The 7,797-nt window shown below is 39.3% G+C and overlaps 1 pseudogene; it reads right to left on the bottom strand.

Annotated features, from left to right (window-relative positions):
• Positions 1–3,227: 3,227 nt before the first annotated feature.
• Positions 3,228–6,382, bottom strand: LOC118675571 (annotated as a pseudogene).
• Between the last annotated feature and the right edge of the window lie 1,415 nt (positions 6,383–7,797).

Raw genomic sequence — 7,797 nt, 5'->3', positions numbered from 1 at the left:
CACACAAAAGCAAAGAACCAGAGTTCATAATGATGGGGAGAAACTAGAGCCCTTGTGTACTGTTGGGAAGATTGTGAAATGGTGCCGCTGCTATTGAAATAATATGGTGATTCCCCAACTCATTAAAAATAGAATTACCACATGATCCAGCAGTGCCACTTCTGGGCATATATCCAAAAGAAGTGAAAACAGGATCTAAAAGGGACATCTGCACACCCATGATCATAGCAGTATTATTCAGAATGGCCAAGACATGGAAGCAACACAAGTGTCCATCAGTAGTTGAATGGTTGAACAGAATGTGTGAGCCTGGCCAGCGTGACTCAGTGGTTGAGCATCGACCTATGAACTGGGAGGTCATGGTTTGTTTCCTGGTCAGGGCACATGCCTGGGTTGGGGGCTCCATCCCCAGTGAGGGACATGCACGAGGCAGCCCATCAGTGATTCTTTCTCATCATTGATGTTTCTCTCTCTCTCTCTCCCTCTCCCTTCCTCTCTGAATTCAATAAAAATATATATTTTTAAAAACTGTGTGAGATAATATATTCAGTGGAATATTATTTGACCTGACAAAGGAAGGAAATTTTGTCACATGCTACAAACCTTGGATAAACCTTGAGGACATTATGCTAAGTGAAATAAGCCAATCACAGAAAGACAATACTGTATAAATCCACTTTTATGAAGTACGTGGTGTAATGAAATTCATAGACAGAAGTAGAATGGTGATTGAGAGGAACTGGGGGAGGAAGGAATGGGGAGTTATTGTTTAATGGGTACAGTTTTAGTTTGGCAAGATGAAAAATTGTGAAGATTTATTGCACACAATGTGAATATACTTAACACTGCTGAACTTAAAAATGATTAAGGTGCTAATTTTTTTTTTACCACAATTAAAAATAAAAAAAGTTATTTTTAAAATTTGAAAAAATAAACAAAGAAAAGAAACTTCACTGCCCATATTTTTTTTTTAAATTTCTATTGATTCCAGAGAGGAAGGGAGAGGGAGAGAGAGATAGAAACATCAATGATGAGAGAGAATCAGCTGCCTCCTGCACCCCCAAACTAGGGACTGAGCCCGCAACCCTGGCATGTGCCCTTGACTGGAATAGAACCTGGGACCCCTTAGTCTGCAGGCTGATGCTCTATCCACTGTGCCAAACCAGCTAGGGTTTCACTGCCCATATTAACTTTACAGCTAATAACCAAGTTCTAAGCTTATAGATTCTGATGGTTTCCTACACCTATAAGGCCTAAGCTTTTTAGAACAGCATTCAAAAGAACAAAGACCTTCTTAGAGATGGCCCCCATAGCACAGCCCCTCAACCTTCCCACCTGCCATTTCTCACGAGTCCCATGTCCCTGCCATGGTTTGCATTCTCATCTTTATGCATCTTCTCAGATGATGTCCCTTCTCTCTAGTGCCCTCCCTTCGTCTTTGTGAGCCAAAGTCTCCTCCACCCATCATGTCCTGCTGAGCCTTCCCTGACCACCTAGGAGGCAATGAGCTCCCCCTGGCTGGTGTGTAGTTTGTAACTCATTACACCCTGCCCTGTGTCCTATGAGTTTGTGAATCTCAGCAGTCAGCTCTCTACCGCAGGGCCTTAGTCCTGTGGTTGGTATCTTAGTCATTTGGTATCTTCACAGCACCTAAAGCCAACAAATGTTTAATGTAAGTCCAATCATGTCACTCTTCTGCTGCAAATCCCCCCCTGGCCATAGTGACTTATACAAGATCTTGAAACTCTTATACAGTGTCTCCCAGTCTACATCCCCACTTCCCTGCCCTCATCTCCTCCCATTTTCCCCTCACTCTGCTCCAGCTTTCTGGTCTCCTTGCTGTCCCCTGGACCCACTGGGTATGTTCTCAGTTTAGGGCATTTACAGGGGCCAATTTCTCTGCCTGGAATGTTTCTCTCTCAGATCCCAACCTGGCTTACTCCTTCTAATTTTTGCTCAAAAGTTACTTTCTAGGACCCTGGCTGGGTAGCTCAGTTGGTTGGTGGGTTCAATCCTCAGTCAGGGCACATACAAGAATCAACCAATGAATGCATCAATAAGTGGAACAACAAATTTATATCTCTCTTTCTCTCTCTCAAATCAATTACAATAAAGAACAAAATATCTTTAAAGTTATTTTCTGGAAACATCTTTTCCTAACCATCTGTCCTACTTAGAATTACAATCCAGTCTCATCCTCACCCCAGAGCACGCCACCCCCTTTCCCTTCTCCTTATTTTTCTCCATCAAACTTACCACCACGTGACATATATTTTACTTGTTTGTTTGGTCTTAGTCTCTTCACTGGAATGTAGGCCCCATGAGACCTGGTATTATTTTATTTTCTTATTCACCTCATTTTTAAAAAATCCTCAGCTCCTTGTACAGTGCCAACAGATAGTAAACTTCCAATAAACAGTTGTCCAATTAGTTAAATTATTGAATGACAGAAAGCACTTACACTTTAAGATTATCGAATACTTTCTAATTGTTTGTAATCCAAGTCCTTCTTCTGTGAGCACTCATCCTGGGCTTGGAGGGGAAAAATGCAATACAAGACCTTCTTTGTCTTCAATGCACAGGACTTAACCTGTACTGCGTAGCAATTGATTGATGTTTTTCTGTTGACACGCCCTGTAATCATTTCTTGTCAGGAATTAAAGCAAAGGTCATGTTAGATAAGCACTCAATTAAGTCTTTAGATGATGGAATGTGTAAACACACTCAGTCCATACATGTAATTACTTCTCACATTACCTTGCAGGTTGCTTTCACACTGTAGTAACGTGATTCCCATTAACTTACCACCTGTATTCCATTATGAGTCCCAATCTTTTAGTAAGCTCTGCTCCCAACATTTTATTGTGAAAGTTTTCAAACATAGGAAAATGAAAAGATTTTACAACTAATTTTCGTATACCGGTTCCCTAGATTCTGCTATTAACATTTTAGCATACTTGTTTTAACAGCTAATTATCCTTCTATCCTACCCTAATTAAGACCTCTTTTGCAGGGTTGAGGGGCTGGGTACAGTGTATTTTATTGATGGTACATTATAAGAGAAGGCTACCTAAACCTATCTCCTTCTTCAAGGTTCTGGGGTGGGAACTGAGTGAGGACAGGAGATTCTCAGTGTGTTGGGGGATGGAGTTGCGGCAGAGATTTCCCAGCAGCTTCTCTCTTCCTCTCATGCTCTTGGGGCTGGTGGTCCAGGAGGCTCTTACTCCTTACCACCCTGTTGCTGTAGCCGAATTCATATAATAACAGGAAATGAGCTTGACAAAGTGGAGGATGAGAGCAATGCCAACCCCAGCTTTGAAGATGGACGAGTGGGTGTCATTGTTAAAGTTGCAGGAGACAACTTGGCTTTTAGTGTAGCCTGGGATGCCTTTACGAGGCTTTCTGAAGCCTGATTCACCACTTTCTTGATGTTATCGTATTTGGCAGTTTTCTCCAGATGGCAGGTCAGATCCATGACCAACACACTGGGAGCAGAGACATGGAAGCCATGCCAGTGAGTTTCCAGTTAGCACAGAGATGACTTGGGCAGCACTAGTAGACACAGGGATCATGTACTGGGCAGCCCCTTTGGCCATCATACCACAGCTTCTCAGAGGGTCCATCACAATCTTCTGGGTGGCAGTGATGGCATGGACTGGTGTCATTAGTCCCTCCATGATGCTAAAGTCATCACTGATGACCTTGGCTAGTCTTATTTATCCATCCCTATTTCTTCTTTCTCAAAGTGTGGTTTTGATTTCAACTTAAAATTTGCCAGGGGAACCCTAGCCTGCTTAACTCAGTGGATAGAGCATCAGCCCATGTTCTGAAAAGTCCCAGGTTCAATTCTGGTCAAGGGCACAAACCTCAGTTGTTGGCTCCATTTCCCTCCCTGGTCGGGGTGCCTGCAGGAGGCAATCAATCAATGTGTCTCTCTCACATCAATGTTTCTCTGTCTCTCCCCTCCCTTCCACTCTTTCTAAAAAAATATATATATATATATTAATAAAAGGTAATATGCTAATTAGAGTGGACATCTTATGGATGTCCTTCCAGACAAAGCCACGGTGGAGGGGGCCGAGGCAGAGGCAGTTAGCAGTTAGGGGTGGTCAGGCAGGCAGGCAGGCAGGCAGGCAAGTGGTTAGAAGCCAGTAGTCCCGGATTGCAAGAGGGTGCAGGCCAGGCTGAGGGACCCTCCCCCCACCATGCAAGAATTTCATGCACCAGGCTTCAAATATATATCTCCCCTCAGGTGAGGATTAACAAAACAAAACAAAAATTTTTCCAGAGGACACAAACATTCAGTCCAAATCAGCTATTATTAAGTTCAAAATATTTTCTTTTTTTGTGTCTATTTTCTATTTTGTGACCTCTTCTTGACTCATGGGTTTATTTAGAATTATATTGCTTAATCTTCAAGCATTTGGGGATATCCTAGTTATCATTTTGTTAACAAGTTATAGCTTAATTCTACTAGAATGAGAGAAATGTGTATAATTTTAATTCTTTGAAATTGTAAAGACTTGTTTTTTGGCCCAGCATGTAATCCATTTTGTTCAATATTCCATGTGCACTATAATAGTTCATGTATATTGCAGGTGTTGGGAGTAGTATTCTTTGTATATCAATTAGCTTTAGTTTTCCAATGTCATTAAATTATGTTGTTTACATCTCATCTGATTTATTTATCTTCCTGTTCTATCAGTTTCTGAGAGAGTTATGTTAAAATTCCCTGTTACATTTGTAGATCTGTTCATGTCTCTTTCTCATTTTCTCAGTTTTTCCTTTCTGTATTTTGAGACCATGACTGCAAAGTAAATACAAACTTCTGATGACTATATCTTCTTATTGATTTGGTTATTTTATCAGTTTATGAAATGTCCCTCTTTAAAATTGTTCCTGCTTTAAAATCTGCTTTATGTGATTTTTTAGAGCTATTCTAGATTTATTTTGGTTAATGTATACATAGTATAACTTTTTCCATAATTTTTTTCAGTCCCTATGTCCTTATAATTAAAGTGCATTGTTTTGGTTTTTTTTGAGTAGCATATAGCTGTTTCTTTTTAATTCAGACTGATATATTTGTATTGTATTTTAATTAGAGTATTTGACCCATTTACATTTAACATAATTACTGGCATATATGAGTACAGGTGTGGGGTTCATAGAGCTTCTTGGATCTATTGCTTGATGCCTTTAATCAGCATGAATTCTCAGCCATTATTTCGGTAAATATTGCTTCTGCTTAATCTCTTTCTCCTCTCTTTCTGGACCTCTGATATATATATATATATATATATATATATATATATATATATATATATATATAAATATATTAGGTTTGCACCTGTTTCCTATGTCTCTTATGCTCTTTTCTTTTCCATCCTTGGTTTTCCTTGTACTTCAGTTTGAATATTTTATACTTATCTATTTTTTAGCTTATGATTATTCTCTTTCTTATACTTATTCAGTTTGTTTTTTTAGTTTATAATTCCCATTTGATTTTTCTATAGGTTCCATTGTTTTGGTGAAATTCTCCCTCTTTTTTTTATTGCTTAAAGTATTACAAAGAGTATTACATATGTCTCCTTTTTTTCCCCCACCCTTGACAATCCCCTGGGAAATTCTCCCTTTTTTAATTAATTTCTTGAACATGTTAGTCATGCTTATGTTAAAGTCCTCTTATAACTTCAATATCTAGTCATATGTAGGTCTTTTTTGTTGTTGTTGTCTAGTTTTATTTCTCTTGGGTTTGGGTCATTTGTCATTGTCTCCTCTAATGATTACTAAATATTGATTAAAGTCCAAACACTGTGGGTGAAAAATTATAGAGGATCTGGATGTCATTATCTTCCTACAGAGAAGATTTGATTTTATTTCTAGTATCAGAGTAAGAGCCAAGCACCTCTGTCCAATAAGAAACTGAGATGATTAAAGCTGAATTCCAAGCTTCGGGAAAGCCACTCTATTTCTGATTTTCCTTAACTTGAGGGCAATCGATGATTTTGGCTCCCAGGGGACATTTGGCAATATCGGGGACATTATCGATTGTCATGGTTGGGGATGGGTGCTACTGACCTGTAGTAGGTAAAGGCCAGATATGCTGTACACATTCTACAAGCACAAACAGACCCCACCCCAACACACACAAATTACCTAGCCCAACAAGTCAATAGTGCCAGAGTTAAGAAACCCTGCCCTAGATCATAGTCCTTTAAGGTTCTCTACTGAAAATGAGTATCTAACAAGGTTCCTCCTCTTTGGCAGGCCTTGAACTCCAGCATTTCTCTCCCAGCACTATAAGACTGCCAATCCTTTGTTTACCTTTATAGCCTCGCAGTAGCTGCTTTCTGCTTGGCGTTTCAGCCTCTTGTCCTCTCATACAGTTTAGAAATCAGCCAGTGCTTTCAGTGAAAAAGCAGTCTTGAATGTTGGTATCACCTATTTCGGATATTGGCTCTTTAGAGCCTGGCTGCTTTGGTTGATTTCTGATGCCTTGAAAAAATAGCTGTTGTGCCCTGGCCAGTGTGGCTCAGTTGGTTGAGCATCATCCCATGCATTGAAAGGTCACAGGTTCGATTCTGGTCAGGGCACATGCCCGGGTTGATGCTTTAAGTGTTCAATTCAATGCTTATGAAAGCATCTCCACAACCCAACTTTAGAACATTTTATCTTGGAGAAAAACAACCTATTTGCAGTAACTGCTTGTTTCCACCTCCAGTCCTAGGGACCATGAATATACTTTCTGTGTCTACGGATTTGCCTTTCTGGACACTTCATGTAAATGGAATCAATATTTGGCTTTTTGTGTCCGTCTTTCCCTTAGCATGATATTTTCAAGATTAATCCATGTTGTTGCATATGTAAGTACCTCATTTGTTTTTACGATTAGGTAATATTCCATTATATGGACATGCCACATTTTGTTTACCTGTGCATCATTTGACAGTCATTAGGGTTGTTTCTACTCTACCTAAAAATATTTTAATTAAAATAATTTAAGGAAATGGGAAAATATTTTGATTTGGGTGATATATCTGTACTTTTAAAATATTCTCAAGCATATATAAACCAAAGGTTATAGTAAAGAATTAAACAAATGATTTGAAATGCGAGGAAGCAAAAAACACCCAACCGGAAAAGCAAAATGAAAAAAGAATCCAAAAATGCGAGGATAGTGTAAGGAGCCTCTGGGACAGCTTCAAGCGTACCAACATCAGAATTATAGGGGTGCCAGAAGATGAGAGAGAGCAAGATATTGAAAACCTATTTGAAGAAATAATGACAGAAAACTTCCCCCACCTGGTGAAAGAAATGGACTTACAGGTCCAAGAAGCGCGGAGAACCCCAAACAAAAGGAATCCAAAGAGGACCACACCAAGACACATCATAATTAAATTGCCAAGAGCAAAAGATAAAGAGAGAATCTTAAAAACAGCAAGAGAAAGAAACTCAGTTACCTACAAGGGAATACCCATACGACTGTCAGCTGATTTCTCAACAGAAACTTTGCAGGCCAGAAGGGAGTGGCAAGAAATATTCAAAGTGATGAATACCAAGAACCTACAACCAAGATTACTTTATCCAGCAAAGCTATCATTCAGAATTGAAGGTCAGATAAAGAGCTTCACAGATAAGGAAAAGCTAAGGGAGTTCATCACCACCAAACCAGGATTATATGAAATGCTGAAAGGTATCCTTTAAGAAGAGGAAGAGGAAGAAAAAGGTAAAGATACAAATTATGAACAACAAATATGCATCTATCAACAAGTGAATCTAAGAATCAAGTGAATAAAT

Source organism: Myotis myotis, unplaced genomic scaffold (genome assembly GCF_014108235.1).
Source record: "Myotis myotis isolate mMyoMyo1 unplaced genomic scaffold, mMyoMyo1.p scaffold_m19_p_2, whole genome shotgun sequence".
Lineage (NCBI taxonomy): Eukaryota > Metazoa > Chordata > Mammalia > Chiroptera > Vespertilionidae > Myotis > Myotis myotis.
The sequence above is the reverse complement of the archived record's forward strand: the minus strand, read 5'-3'. Positions and strand labels throughout refer to the sequence as shown.